The sequence below is a fragment of the Helianthus annuus genome, chromosome 11 (genome assembly GCF_002127325.2).
Source record: "Helianthus annuus cultivar XRQ/B chromosome 11, HanXRQr2.0-SUNRISE, whole genome shotgun sequence".
NCBI classification, from domain to species: domain Eukaryota; kingdom Viridiplantae; phylum Streptophyta; class Magnoliopsida; order Asterales; family Asteraceae; genus Helianthus; species Helianthus annuus.
This window is the reverse complement of record NC_035443.2, coordinates 82,621,012-82,636,708: the sequence shown is the minus strand read 5'-3', so window position 1 is coordinate 82,636,708 and position 15,697 is coordinate 82,621,012.

Here is a 15,697-nt window from a genome sequence, read left to right as displayed (position 1 = left end):
GCTTTGTTGTTTGGAGCAGCATGCCTGATGAACTTGGTGATGAAAATTTTGCTCTCTATGCTTCTAATGATGCTTTTGATGATTAATTTTGTTTGATGGCATTAGAGTCAATAGCAGAAGGGGTTGAAACTGAAGGTGAACAGCTAATTACTGAAACAGTGGATGAAGTTGCTGAAGCAGTGGTTACTGTAGTTGCTGGTGAACTACTGCTGGGAGAAAATTCAGAAACCCTGCTTGAACTACTGTCTGACCCCTGGTCCAAAGAAGACAAAAAGGAAGAAGAAAAGAAGAAAGCTAGTGAGGAAGAAGTTAGAGCTGATGAAGATGGTGATCATCAATGTGACTGTGCCATGATGGCTGCTGCTAAGATATCACCTCAAGTTCTTGAAAAACTGTGTTCAGACAAATGTATTATTGCATTTACTAACATCAAAGAGGTAAATGAAAACCTTAGGAATAAGATCTTATCTGATGAAGTCAAATTTGAAAAGTCATTAAAAGAACTTAGAAACAAATTGGCTGAAAAAGATAAAGTGATCAGCAGTTTAAAAGAAGAGCAGAGCATAACCAAAACTCAACTCCAAACTATGGTAGAAAAATACCAAGTTTGCAAAAAGGAGTTGGAGTCTACCCAGATCACCTGTGAAAGATGGGTGGAGTCTTGTAAAGGGTATGAGGTTATGCTTGCAAAACAGCTTGAAAGCAATGTCAAGTTTGGAATAGGACATAGAAAATATGATGAACTTGTAAACACTGTTGAAAAACAAGCTGGTTTAACTGAGATAATACCAACCAACAAAAATGGCCAAGAGGTTAAAATAACCGACAAACTTGGTAACAAAATTACTCTGGAAAGATGTGACAACTCGAACTTTCGACTTGCTTTGATGTAACGTTACGTGTTTATGTGACACTTTGAGCTAATGAATATTACGTGATTTATGAGATGTCGTTATGTGTATTGTGTGATATACGTTGTATGTTAATTGAACTGAACCTAAACTGCACACGATAAACCGGTCACACAAGCCTTTGGGCTTTACACCTTACATTCGGTCCATTATGTAACCGAGTGGGCTCGGCCCACTCCCCACTCGCAACACACAAAACCAAGTTAGGGGTTTTGTTTTACCACTTTTGCAAATCACACACACACACACAAACCCTAGAAGCTTTGCTCTCTACCTCTCTCTCGGCTGGATTAGGAACCGAAGCACAAGGCCACCCGATCACCCTATTGTTCGGATCACATCTCGTTACTTGTAATCGGTTAGTATGATGTTTATGCTTTTGTGTTAAATGATGTTTTGATTACATGCTTAGATCGAACCGATTGGAATTTGCATGATGATGAACTAGGACCGGTTAGATTATGTGGTTATGTTTGGTCCTCGAATTGATTTGTATATAATCAGTTTGTAGTTATGATTAGCTTAGAACTGAATGTATTGATATATATATAGAAATCGGCTGTTTTGATGATCATGTTATTGGCTTAGATATGAACCGGATATATGTATGAATTTCATAAGGTTACCGAATGATCAAGTAATCGGCTATAGTATGCATCGGGTTAGCTTGAATGTTGGTTTGTTGATGAATTGTTAGATGTGTTCATGCATGGTATAATTAGGGTTCTTATGAATTTGTGTTGAAATTGTTATGTTTGATCGATATCATGCTAATGATTTGTGGAAAATTATGTTAATTGATTTGGTACAGAACTGACCAAAACTGTTAGCTGAAATCACGGGATTTAATTGACTAAAGTATGGAAATCAGTTACACGTCCGGTTGCGACTCGGATTGCGAGTCGGAACCCCCACTCGAGACCAAACCGCACGAACCGCAACCTCTGTTGCGAGTCAGATTGCGACTCGTAACCAGACCGGGATGAACCGAGACTATCCGTTGCGACTCGCATCCAGCCATTACGACTCGAGATCCTCGTTGCGACTCGTAACCCCGTTGCGAGTCGAGACCACCATTACGCGCACACTGTTGGGCCTTCACTGTCACGGGCCCAATGATTTGATATGTGGGCTGTTTATTAATGGACTTGTATGTGTTTGCTATTTGGGCCGATTGAGAATCTGGGCTGTTTTATTATTGGGCTGCTTATGTCATTGGGCCGGGTATGATTGGACTTAGAACAAGTGAATCACGCATGCTTTGTCTTAACTGCTTACGTGTGCACATGTTTGCCATGACTATACGTGATTACTATATACGTGCTATATACGAACCTGACTCGTATAATAACCATGATAGGACGTGAGTGATCATTTACTTGCTACTTGTACTTTCTGTGTATCTGCCGAGCAAACCAAGGTGAGTTCACACAGCCAAGGCATGGGATTCCCGGGTTGGGAATTGGGTTGGATATGATGAAATGGAATGATTACTCGTACTTACGCATATACCAGACTATAGACCATCGTCCTCAGGTTAGTCAGGACACGTTACGTAAAGCCTACGTAACCCAGATCTTTTGCCATATGTCTCCCGGGTCGGGAAGGACACGTTACGTAAAGCCTACGTAACCCAATACCCTCCACTGGCTTCCAGGTCGGAAGGCCACGCTGCGTAAAGCCTACGTAGCCCCCACGCGTACCACTGTCCTCGGGGAAGGGCACGTCACGTAAAGCCTACGTGACCCTGTACGTTTTCCTGTTCTCGGTAAAGAAGAACACATGGTCGGAAGTTAGTCTAGTAAGTACCGTTAATGAGAAGCCCTCATTAACCAGGATGAACATGGGAAGCCCCCACCTTTATTACACACTAGTATGGGAAGCCCCCACTAACTATACTTATGCATTACTTTATGAACTTACTTTCTGTGAACTCGCTCAACTAGTTTGTTGATTATTTGCTGCATGCCTTGCAGGACCTTAGGTATACTTGGGAGCTTGCACAGGGAAGGAGCAGGTCGTTGTGGGCAGATGGATCGTTAATGATCTCGAACTCATAACTCGTTTTGAATTTACTTTACTATGCTTCCGCTACTTAAACGATGTTGGTTTTTGAAACATCAATCATGTCATGGTGACTTACGTTAATTACTTTTATTATTATTAAATGCTATGTTTGATATGATTGATGGCTTGATCCTGGTCAGTCACGCTCCCAAGCGGTGGTATTCCGCGGGTGGATTTTGGGGGTGTGACAGATTGGTATCAGAGCCATTGGTTATAGAGAACTTGGTTTTAATATGGGAAAACGTTTTATTAAAACCGGACTATAACCAGTACAGTGCTCTCAACGATCCACAACGACGCTTCGCTCCACGTGCAAGACTCGACATCCTAGGTAATAAGGTTATGTTTATTGCCTGTTTGCTAGAACTGCTTAGAACTTTGCTCGCATTACGCTTAGATACATGTGCTTTGATTACATGAGAACACCTATATGCCTATGCTTTTCTGTCATCGCCCTATTCGCGAACCATTCTTACCTACGCTACTTTTTTTACAATGAAGATCATGTCTGGACGAGTTAACATGACACAAGCCCAGCTAGAGGCTCTCATTGCTACGGCAGTTGCAGCCGCCCAAGCAGGTCAACCCGTTCAGCAACAACCTGTGTGTACCTTTAAGAATTTCATGGACTGTCGTCCAAACACCTTCAACGGCACGGAAGGGGCAGTGGGACTACTCCACTGGTTCGAGAAGCTAGAATCAGTCTTTGAAATGTGCGAGTGCCCTGAGGCTCGCAAGGTCAAGTTTGCCACCGGCACTCTGGAGGGAATAGCACTGACTTGGTGGAACGCCCAAGTCCAGATCTTAGGGTTGGCAGCTGCTAACGCCACCCCATGGAACGACTTTAAGGAACTCATCAAGCGTGAGTATTGCACGCGGGAAGACATACACAAGCTGGAAGACGAGCTTTATAACTTGAAAATGGTTGGATCGGAAATCGAAGCGTATACCAAACGGTCCAATGAGCTGGCCGTTCTGTGTCCTACTATGGTGGATCCTCCATACAAGCGCATTGAGTTGTATCTCAAGGGATTGGCGCCAGAGATTCAAAGCCACGTGACATCGGCTAACCTCGAAAACATCCAGGAAATCCAACGCCTCGCTCACCGTATCACTGATCAGGCAGTGGAACAGAATAGACTGCCCAAGCGTGTTAATGCTACTGCTAACGTCACCACCTCAGTTACTCCTGCTACATCTGGTGACAGTAAAAGAAAATGGGATGGGGATTCCAGCAAAGGTTCAGCATCTATTCAGCCACACTCTCAGCAGCAGAAGATTGACCACTATCAGAGTCCCAGTCAGCAATCCTCTAGTGGTCACAGACAGAGGAGATATCAGGGTAGTCAACCCAGGTGCCACAACTGCAACAGGCATCACCACGGCCCATGTAACAAGGGTCGTTGTCAAAGGTGTCTTAAGATGGGTCACGAGGCCAAAGACTGTAGGAGTCCACGGCCTGCGAATCAGAATCAGCAGCCTCAGCAACCAGCTCCACAGAACCAGCAGCAGCAGCAGCAGCCACAGCGTGGAAACCGGGGGTGTTTCCAGTGTGGGGCTGAAGGTCATTTCAAACGCGATTGCCCTCAGCTGAACCAGAACCAGAACCGCAACAACAACAACAACCAGGGCAATGGGCATAACAACGGGGGAAACAACAATAACGGCAATGAAGCTCGTGGTCGTGCATTCGTGCTAGGTCGAGGTGATGCAGTGAACGATCCCAACGTGGTCATGGGTAAGTTTCTCCTCGACAATATTTACGTTACTGTTTTGTTTGATTCGGGTGCGGATACAAGCTATATGTCTGTGAAAATGTGTCAACTGCTAAAACGTGCACCAACACTTTTACCCACCAAACATGTAGTAGAGTTAGCTAACGGTAAAAGTTTAGAAGCCACGCACGTAGTTCAAGGTTGTAATCTTATCTTAGCTGGTCAAGCCTTCTCTATTGATCTCATTCCCATAGTTTTGGGTAGTTTCGACGTCGTGATTGGGATGGATTGGTTGTCCCAACACCAGGCAGAAATCTTATGCAGCGAAAAGGTTATTCGCATTCCTCGTTCTGGTCAGGAACCTCTCGAAGTTCAAGGTGACAAGAGTGGTGCAGTGGTTGGCATCATCTCTTTCTTGAAGGCTCAGAAATGTTTACGAAAGGGGCACACAGCCATTTTGGCTCTCGTTACAGACGCATCAGCAAAGGAAAAGAAATTGGAGGATATTCCAATTGTACGTGATTACCCTCAGGTGTTTCCTGAAGACTTACCTGGCTTACCGCCTCATCGTCAGGTCGAATTTCAGATCGAGCTCGCTCCAGGAGCAGCACCCATAGCTCGCGCACCATATCGCCTAGCTCCATCGGAATTGGAGGAACTGTCAAAACAACTGCAAGAACTCTTGGAAAAGGGTTTCATTCGTCCAAGCTCTTCGCCTTGGGGAGCTCCAGTACTTTTCGTGAAAAAGAAGGACGGTACGTTCAGGATGTGCATCGACTACCGTGAACTCAACAAGGTGACGGTGAAGAACCGTTATCCTCTTCCGCGCATAGACGACTTATTCGACCAGTTGCAAGGGTCGTGCTACTACTCGAAGATAGATTTGAGGTCGGGGTACCATCAGCTGAGAGTCCGGGATGAGGACGTCTCCAAGACTGCATTCAGAACTCGTTATGGTCACTACGAGTTTCTTGTCATGCCATTTGGGTTAACGAACGCGCCTGCTGTATTTATGGATCTTATGAACAGGGTGTGCAAACCCTATCTTGACAAGTTCGTCATAGTATTCATTGACGACATTCTGATTTACTCCAAGAGTCAGGAGGAACACGAGCAACATCTTCGCCTGATTTTGGAACTCCTTCGGAAGGAACAGTTGTACGCCAAGCTTTCTAAATGCGACTTCTGGCTTCGTGAAGTCCACTTCTTAGGCCACGTAGTGAACAAGGATGGGATACATGTCGATCCATCCAAGGTAGACTCGATCAGGAACTGGCCTGCACCGCGTACACCGACAGAGATACGCCAATTCTTGGGTCTGGCAGGTTATTACAGACGGTTTATTAGAGACTTTTCGAAGATTGCTCAGCCGCTGACGTTACTGACACAGAAGGGTGTTACCTATCGCTGGGGAGAGCCCCAGGAGACTGCTTTTCAGCACCTAAAGGATAGGCTCTGCAGCGCACCTATTCTCTCATTGCCAGAGGGCACAGAAGACTTCGTAGTATATTGTGATGCATCCATTCGGGGATTGGGATGTGTGTTAATGCAGCGCGACAAGGTTATTGCTTACGCCTCTCGTCAACTCAAGGTTCACGAACGGAACTACACGACGCACGATTTAGAGCTGGGAGCTGTTGTTTTTGCGCTTAAGATATGGCGACACTACCTGTACGGTACCAGGTGCACGATTTACACCGATCACAGGAGTCTCGAGCATATCCTTAAGCAGAAGGATTTGAACATGCGTCAACGGCGATGGGTTGAATTACTGAACGATTACGAATGCGCTATCAAGTACCATCCAGGCAAAGCCAATGTTGTGGCTGACGCCCTTAGTCGAAAGGACACCTTACCAAAGCGCGTGCGAGCGCTACAGCTTACGATTCAGTCTAGCCTTCCTGCTCAGATACGAAATGCTCAGACAGAAGCACTGAAGCCCGAAAACGTCAAGGCTGAAGCCTTACGCGGCTCACGACAGCAAATGGAACAGAAGGCAGACGGTGCCTACTATGTAACGGGCCGTATTTGGGTCCCTCTTTATGGCGGTTTACGCGAACTTGTAATGGACGAAGCACACAAGTCTCGCTATTCGGTACATCCAGGGTCGGATAAAATGTACCACGATATCAGCACTACTTATTGGTGGCCTAGTATGAAGGCCCACATCGCTACGTACGTTGGAAAGTGCTTGACCTGTGCAAGAGTCAAGGTCGAATGTCAGAAACCAGCTGGCCTACTTCAACAGCCTAAGATACCTCAATGGAAATGGGAAGAAATTTCCATGGATTTCGTTACAGGCCTACCTAGATCCCAGCGTGGGAACGATACGATATGGGTCATAGTTGATCGACTCACTAAGTCTGCACACTTCCTGCCGATTAAGGAAACGGACAAGTTCTCCACACTCGCAGACGTCTATCTTAAAGAAGTTGTTTCGAGGCACGGGGTGCCCACATCCATCATTTCGGATCGCGATGCACGATTCACGTCAGAGCTTTGGCAAGCGATGCACAAATCCTTTGGCTCACGGTTAGACATGAGCACAGCATACCACCCTCAGACGGATGGGCAGTCTGAGCGTACGATCCAAACTCTAGAAGACATGCTTCGGGCATGCGTCATCGATTTCGGCAACGGCTGGGAAAAGCACCTCCCTTTGGTGGAGTTTTCTTACAATAACAGTTACCATACCAGCATCCAAGCCGCTCCATTCGAGGCATTGTACGGGCGTAAATGCCGGTCACCTCTCTGTTGGGCAGAGGTGGGGGATAGTCAGATCACGGGTCCAGAGATTGTAGTGGACGCCACAGAAAAGATTGCACAGATACGACAACGCATGGCGGCAGCACGCGACCGTCAGAAAGCCTACGCGGATAAGCGTAGAAAGCCATTGGAATTTGAGGTCGGGGACCGGGTTTTATTGAAAGTTTCACCCTGGAAGGGTGTGGTTCGTTTTGGCAAACGGGGTAAATTGAATCCGCGGTACGTCGGACCATTTGAAATCATAGAAAAGATTGGCAAGGTAGCCTACAAGTTGAACCTACCAGCTGAACTCGGGGCAGTTCACAATGTCTTTCATGTATCGAACTTAAAGAAGTGCCTATCAGATGAAAATCTTATCATTCCTTTCAAGGAACTCACTATCGACGAGCGGTTGCAGTTCGTTGAGGAACCAGTAGAAATCACGGACCGGGATGTGAAGGTCCTCAAACACAAGAGAATCCCTCTTGTCCGAGTTCGTTGGAACTCCAAACGTGGCCCAGAGTACACCTGGGAACGCGAAGACAGGATGACAGAAAAGTACCCCCAGTAATTCGGGAACAAGGCAACCACTACTGAGGCTGAAGCTACTACTTCGGAATTTCGGGACGAAATTCCAGATCAACGGGGGGAGGATGTGACACCCCAGGAAAATCAGTGAACGGTACAGTTTACCTAGCTTCCTCAGTGAGTGCATACCAAATTTCGGGACGAAATTTCCAATTTGTTGGGGATAATGTGACAACTCGAACTTTCGACTTGCTTTGATGTAACGTTACGTGTTTATGTGACACTTTGAGCTAATGAATATTACGTGATTTATGAGATGTCGTTATGTGTATTGTGTGATATACGTTGTATGTTAATTGAACTGAACCTAAACTGCACACGATAAACCGGTCACACAAGCCTTTGGGCTTTACACCTTACATTCGGTCCATTATGTAACCGAGTGGGCTCGGCCCACTCCCCACTCGCAACACACAAAACCAAGTTAGGGGTTTTGTTTTACCACTTTTGCAAATCACACACACACACACAAACCCTAGAAGCTTTGCTCTCTACCTCTCTCTCGGCTGGATTAGGAACCGAAGCACAAGGCCACCCGATCACCCTATTGTTCGGATCACATCTCGTTACTTGTAATCGGTTAGTATGATGTTTATGCTTTTGTGTTAAATGATGTTTTGATTACATGCTTAGATCGAACCGATTGGAATTTGCATGATGATGAACTAGGACCGGTTAGATTATGTGGTTATGTTTGGTCCTCGAATTGATTTGTATATAATCAGTTTGTAGTTATGATTAGCTTAGAACTGAATGTATTGATATATATATAGAAATCGGCTGTTTTGATGATCATGTTATTGGCTTAGATATGAACCGGATATATGTATGAATTTCATAAGGTTACCGAATGATCAAGTAATCGGCTATAGTATGCATCGGGTTAGCTTGAATGTTGGTTTGTTGATGAATTGTTAGATGTGTTCATGCATGGTATAATTAGGGTTCTTATGAATTTGTGTTGAAATTGTTATGTTTGATCGATATCATGCTAATGATTTGTGGAAAATTATGTTAATTGATTTGGTACAGAACTGACCAAAACTGTTAGCTGAAATCACGGGATTTAATTGACTAAAGTATGGAAATCAGTTACACGTCCGGTTGCGACTCGGATTGCGAGTCGGAACCCCCACTCGAGACCAAACCGCACGAACCGCAACCTCTGTTGCGAGTCAGATTGCGACTCGTAACCAGACCGGGATGAACCGAGACTATCCGTTGCGACTCGCATCCAGCCATTACGACTCGAGATCCTCGTTGCGACTCGTAACCCCGTTGCGAGTCGAGACCACCATTACGCGCACACTGTTGGGCCTTCACTGTCACGGGCCCAATGATTTGATATGTGGGCTGTTTATTAATGGACTTGTATGTGTTTGCTATTTGGGCCGATTGAGAATCTGGGCTGTTTTATTATTGGGCTGCTTATGTCATTGGGCCGGGTATGATTGGACTTAGAACAAGTGAATCACGCATGCTTTGTCTTAACTGCTTACGTGTGCACATGTTTGCCATGACTATACGTGATTACTATATACGTGCTATATACGAACCTGACTCGTATAATAACCATGATAGGACGTGAGTGATCATTTACTTGCTACTTGTACTTTCTGTGTATCTGCCGAGCAAACCAAGGTGAGTTCACACAGCCAAGGCATGGGATTCCCGGGTTGGGAATTGGGTTGGATATGATGAAATGGAATGATTACTCGTACTTACGCATATACCAGACTATAGACCATCGTCCTCAGGTTAGTCAGGACACGTTACGTAAAGCCTACGTAACCCAGATCTTTTGCCATATGTCTCCCGGGTCGGGAAGGACACGTTACGTAAAGCCTACGTAACCCAATACCCTCCACTGGCTTCCAGGTCGGAAGGCCACGCTGCGTAAAGCCTACGTAGCCCCCACGCGTACCACTGTCCTCGGGGAAGGGCACGTCACGTAAAGCCTACGTGACCCTGTACGTTTTCCTGTTCTCGGTAAAGAAGAACACATGGTCGGAAGTTAGTCTAGTAAGTACCGTTAATGAGAAGCCCTCATTAACCAGGATGAACATGGGAAGCCCCCACCTTTATTACACACTAGTATGGGAAGCCCCCACTAACTATACTTATGCATTACTTTATGAACTTACTTTCTGTGAACTCGCTCAACTAGTTTGTTGATTATTTGCTGCATGCCTTGCAGGACCTTAGGTATACTTGGGAGCTTGCACAGGGAAGGAGCAGGTCGTTGTGGGCAGATGGATCGTTAATGATCTCGAACTCATAACTCGTTTTGAATTTACTTTACTATGCTTCCGCTACTTAAACGATGTTGGTTTTTGAAACATCAATCATGTCATGGTGACTTACGTTAATTACTTTTATTATTATTAAATGCTATGTTTGATATGATTGATGGCTTGATCCTGGTCAGTCACGCTCCCAAGCGGTGGTATTCCGCGGGTGGATTTTGGGGGTGTGACAAAAGATTTGTGGGATCCTCAACTTTTGAGGAAATTGAGAAATACCAATTTAAACCCACATGGTCTGATGAGTGTGATATCCTGGAAAACTTCAAACCAATGGATTTCACAACCAGTGATGGTGTAAAAGCTCCAAAAGCAAGAATTATTCCTATCAAAGATATCCCAACAGAGGTTCAAAACTCTGTTGCAAAGGAATCTGAGAAAAGGAAGAAAAGAGAAAAGATTAAAAACCTGTTTTGTGATTTTTGTGAAAAGAAGAATCATCTAACAAAAGACTATTTTCATCATAAAGCACATGATCTAAACAAAACAAATGTTATTGTTTCTTCTGAAAGCTGCACCATCTGTGGTAAAAATAACCACAAAACTAAGGAATGTGTGTATCTCAAAAACTTTGATGAAAAGAAGAAAGAGTACACTGCAAAAACATTCTTAAGTTCATCAGCATCATCTATTAAGTTCACCAAGAAACAACCACTATTCGTCCAAGTCCAAACAGCTGTCACAAAATAGCTGAACCAAACGTCTGTTCAAAGAGATGTTCAGGTGACTGATGCACCCCCTGCCAATCAATTCAAAAAGAGGTAAGGGACAACCATCATACCATAGGATCCCACATGTTTATGAGACTTACAAAAAGCCCTCCAAACCCAAAGTGAACAGGTATCCTTTTGGTTATCAACAGATGATTGGTCAAGACCCCCAACAGTGGTTAGAGAAAAACATTCACAAAAATGTTCAAACCCCTGAGCTAACCACTGTCCATGCATCTGTCATCAGCCCAGACACTGTTGAGACCCCATCCAAAGCCTTATTGGCTTTGGAGACCTTAATGAACTAATCCTTTTACTTCATGTGCAGGGAGCTTCTGCATACTTAGATAGTCTTTGTTATGTAGACAGTGGAGGCTCCAGGCACATGACAGGATGTAAAGCCCTACTCAAAGATTTCAAAATCCATGGAGGGGGTGATATATCCTTTGGGAATAATAGTAAAGGGAAAGTTCTGGGGTCTAGTACAGTTCAGTCGGGAAATGTAAAATTTGAAAATGTCAATCTAATAGACAATCTGAAATTCAACCTCCCTGAGTGTCTCACAAATGAGTGACAAGGGGTATGGGACATTCTTCACAAAGGAGTGTTGCAAGATTGTTGGACCAGAAATGGTTGAAAAGATTGAAGCAATAATAAAATCAGGAAAAACAAAACTTGTTGCTCAAAGAAGTGGCAATGTTTATGTTGTTGATATGTCAAGAGAGTGTCCCAGAGCTGATGCATGTCTGTTCTCAGCTGCCTCTAACAAAGAGACAGAGCTATGGCACAAAAGACTGGGACACACAAATCTCAAGACAATCAATGAAATTTCAAAAAATGGATTAGTAAGAGGCTTACCACAAAAAATGTTTTCATGCCCTGAACACTGTGTTTCCTGTTTAAAAGGAAAACAGCATAAAAGCTCTTTCAAGTCCATTGAAGAGTCCAAAACAACCCGGTGTTTGCAAATGCTGCACATGGATTTGTTTGGCCCAGTGCAAGTCATGAGTCTCAAAAAGAAGAGATATTGCTTGGTTATTGTTGATGACTTCTCTAGGTTTACATGGACCTTCTTTTTACACTCAAAAGATGAGACTGCATGCATTTTGCAAGAATTTGTGACACAGGTTGAAAAGCAATTTGACCTTCCAGTAAAAGTCTTCAGGAGTGACAATGGCACAGAATTCAAAAATAAGGAGTTGGATGCCTTCTGTGTGAAGAAAGGGATTGTAAGGTAGTACAGCATCCCTAGAACACCAGAGCAAAATGGGGTTGTTGAAAGGAAGAACAGAACATTGATTGAGGCTGCCAGAACCATGCTTGCAGATTCAGGTTTGCCATTAACTTTTTGGGCAGAGGCAGTAAACACTGCTTGCTATGTCCAAAACAGAGTTTTGATCAACCCTAGGCACAAAAAGACTGCTTATGAAATTCTGTATAAAATAAAGCCATTAATCTCATATTTCAAAGTTTTTGGTTGCCCATGTTTCATTCTAAACTGAAAAGATTCTATCTCAAAGTTTGCAGCCAAAATTGATATGGGATACCACCTGGGATACTCAACCACTGCTAAGGCCTACAAAGTGTTCAATACACGGACCAAAGCAGTGGAAGAAACTTCGAATGTAAAGTTCAATGAACTTTCATCAATGAAAATCCCTGCAAATCCTGCAGAATTGTTTGATCTTGAAAAATTCACTTTTGAAAATACTGCTGTCAAGACTAACAGTGCAGGTCCATCAGAAGATTCATCACCAGACTATGGATATGAGATCATCATTCCTCAAAAGTCATAGGGAGAGCATCAGTTGTTCAAAACAGTTGTCAAAGCTCAACTACTGCTACCTCAACAGTTGTTGACCAAAGTAGCCCTTTAACCACTGCTTCCACCTCATCAAACACTGCTGAAAAAAGTCCTCAAATAGTGGATCAAAGTCAGCAGGTGTCCACACCTTTACCCCCTATGCCACCACCTTTTGAAGCCACTGCTGGGTCATCAAAGTCACCAGCAGTGGTTAGCTCAGATGATACACATCTGCAGCCCTCACCACTCAATGCCATTATTCCATACCAAGGAAAGCTCATCTTCTTGAAATCTCATCCACCAGATCAAATCATTGGCAACATCAATGAAGGGGTGCTCACAAGAAAGCAATCCCAAAACATTTGTCTTTTTGTAGGCTTTCTATCACTCCATCAGCCAGTCAAGTACTAAGAGGCACTGAAAGACAACAGCTGGGTAGAAGCAATGCAAGAGGAGCTCCAACAGTTTAGAAGACAACAAGTATGGGAGCTTGTTCAATTGCCAGAGGGTGTGAGTCCTATTGGCACAAAATGGGTCTTCAAAAATAAAACTGATGAAATGGGTATTGTTGTCAAGAATAAAGCCAGGCTTGTGGTTCAAGGTTTCAGACAAGAAGAGGGCATTGACTATGATGAAACATTTACCCCTGTAGCAAGACTTGAAGCTATTAGACTCTTTCTGGCCTTTGCTGTCAACCACAACATCAAGGTATATCAAATGGATATCAAATGTGCATTCCTCTTTGGTAAGATTCAAGAGGAGGTTTATGTTTGTCAACCTCCAGGCTTTGAGGATCCATTTAACCCAGATCATATCTACAAGCTAAATAAAGCTTTGTATGGCTTGAAACAAGCACCAAGGGCCTGGTATGAAACTCTGTCCACCTTCTTACTTTCCATTGGTTTCACTAGAGGCAGGATTGATAAAACACTGTTTTTAAAATGGAGAGGGAAGGATTTGATGATTGTCCAAATTTATGTGGATGACATCATTTTTGGAAACACATGTAATAAAATGTGTGAACAGTTCAGGCAACTCATGACAGCTGAGTTTGAAATGAGTGCAATGGGTGAACTCCAGTGCTTTCTTGGTCTCCAAGTAAGGCAGCTGCAAAATGGTACTTTCATCCATCAAGGCAAGTATGCCAAAGAACTTTTAAAGAGATTTGACATGGATGATTGTAAGCCATGTAGTACACCTATTGCAACGAATAAATTGGTCATGTCTGAAGAAAAGGATGATTTGGTTGATCAGACCTTATATAGAAGCATGATTGGGTCTTTATTGTACCTAACTGCATCTAGAACAGATATCATGTTTGCAACATGTGTCTGTGCAAGATCCCAATCAGACCCTAGAAAGTCAAACCTTATTGCTGTAAAAAGGATATTCAGATACCTAAAAGGTGCTCCCACACTTGGTATCTGGTATCCAGCTGATGGTAAAATTGAGCTTTCAGGTTTCTCAGATAGTGACTTTGCTGGATGTGATAAAACAAGGAAGTCCACTTCAGGAGGGTGCTAATTCTTAGGCAATTGCTTAGTGTCTTGGCAAAGCAAAAAGCAAGCAGCTGTTTCCACATCCACTGCTGAGGCAGAATATATAGCTGCTGCAAGCTGTACAGCCCAACTGCTCTGGATTCAAAACCAGTTACTAGATTTTGGTATCACTGCCTTGAAGCACCACTCATGTTGGACAGCCAGGCAGCAGAAAATATCATCAAAAATCCAGTTTCTCATTCAACCACCAAACATATCAACATCAGACATCACTTTGTGAGGGATTGCTATGAAAAAGGTTTGATTTCTCTGCATCATGTTCCAACTAAGGATCAGCTGGCAGATGTGCTAACCAAAGCATTAGACACATCCACCTTTGAAAGCTTGATCTCTAGGATTGGTATGCTAAACATGGAATAACAGGCACAATCCTGTTCTTCTGTGAATAAAAGCATTAAAATGTTTTCAGAAAATCAAAAATTCATCCTTAAAAATAGCGTAAAATGAATTTTTCATTAAAATCCTAAAAGTCTGCCATAAGCACTGTTGCGTTCAAAAGTCTGCTCTACTTCAAAAATCTGTCCACTGCTGAAAGTCATCCCCTGCTCTCATTTTCCTTTGATAAGCACTGATGTTCAAAATCAATGTTGTATCCACTGCTGTGCTATCCACTGATAGTTAAAAGCATCCACTGTTCTCCATTACCGTTACAACCACTGTCTTCACCAGTTGTTTTCACAAAAAGTACTGTTCAAAAGTACTGTCCTTCACTTCACCAGGGGATGGCATGCGGACAGTACATAGTGGTCAGACCTTTTGTAACCGCTGCCACGTCAGCATTCACTTTTCCTCCATAAAACCCCCCTTTTCAAACCCCAAACAGGGTTCCACTGTCGAATTGAATTCTTAAAAGTTCTCTTCTCAAAGCAGTTTCCATCACATTTCATCAAATTTCTTCACAAACACTTTTTCGATCCTCATCTTCAAAATGACAAAATCGAAATCATCCGCAAAATCTTCTAAAGGGGCCTCTCAAAAGGTTACCTCCATGAAATCCCACACAAACCGTCTCATAATCTTCTGGGTCTTCTCACAAAACCCGGCAACATCGACACATTTGATTCCATCCTCGATATGCTCAACGCATCAAAGTATAAAACTTTGTTAACCGTTGATGCACCCATTTACCTACAAACTCAGAGAGAGTTTTGGAAAAATTGTTCCCTTGAAAAACAAGGTGAAGATATCATAGCCATTAACTCTACTCTGCAGAAAAAGGCAGTCCGCATCACACCGCAATCTTTATCAGAAGTCTTTCAGCTCGATGATCAAGAAGGTAAAAATTCTTTCCCTAA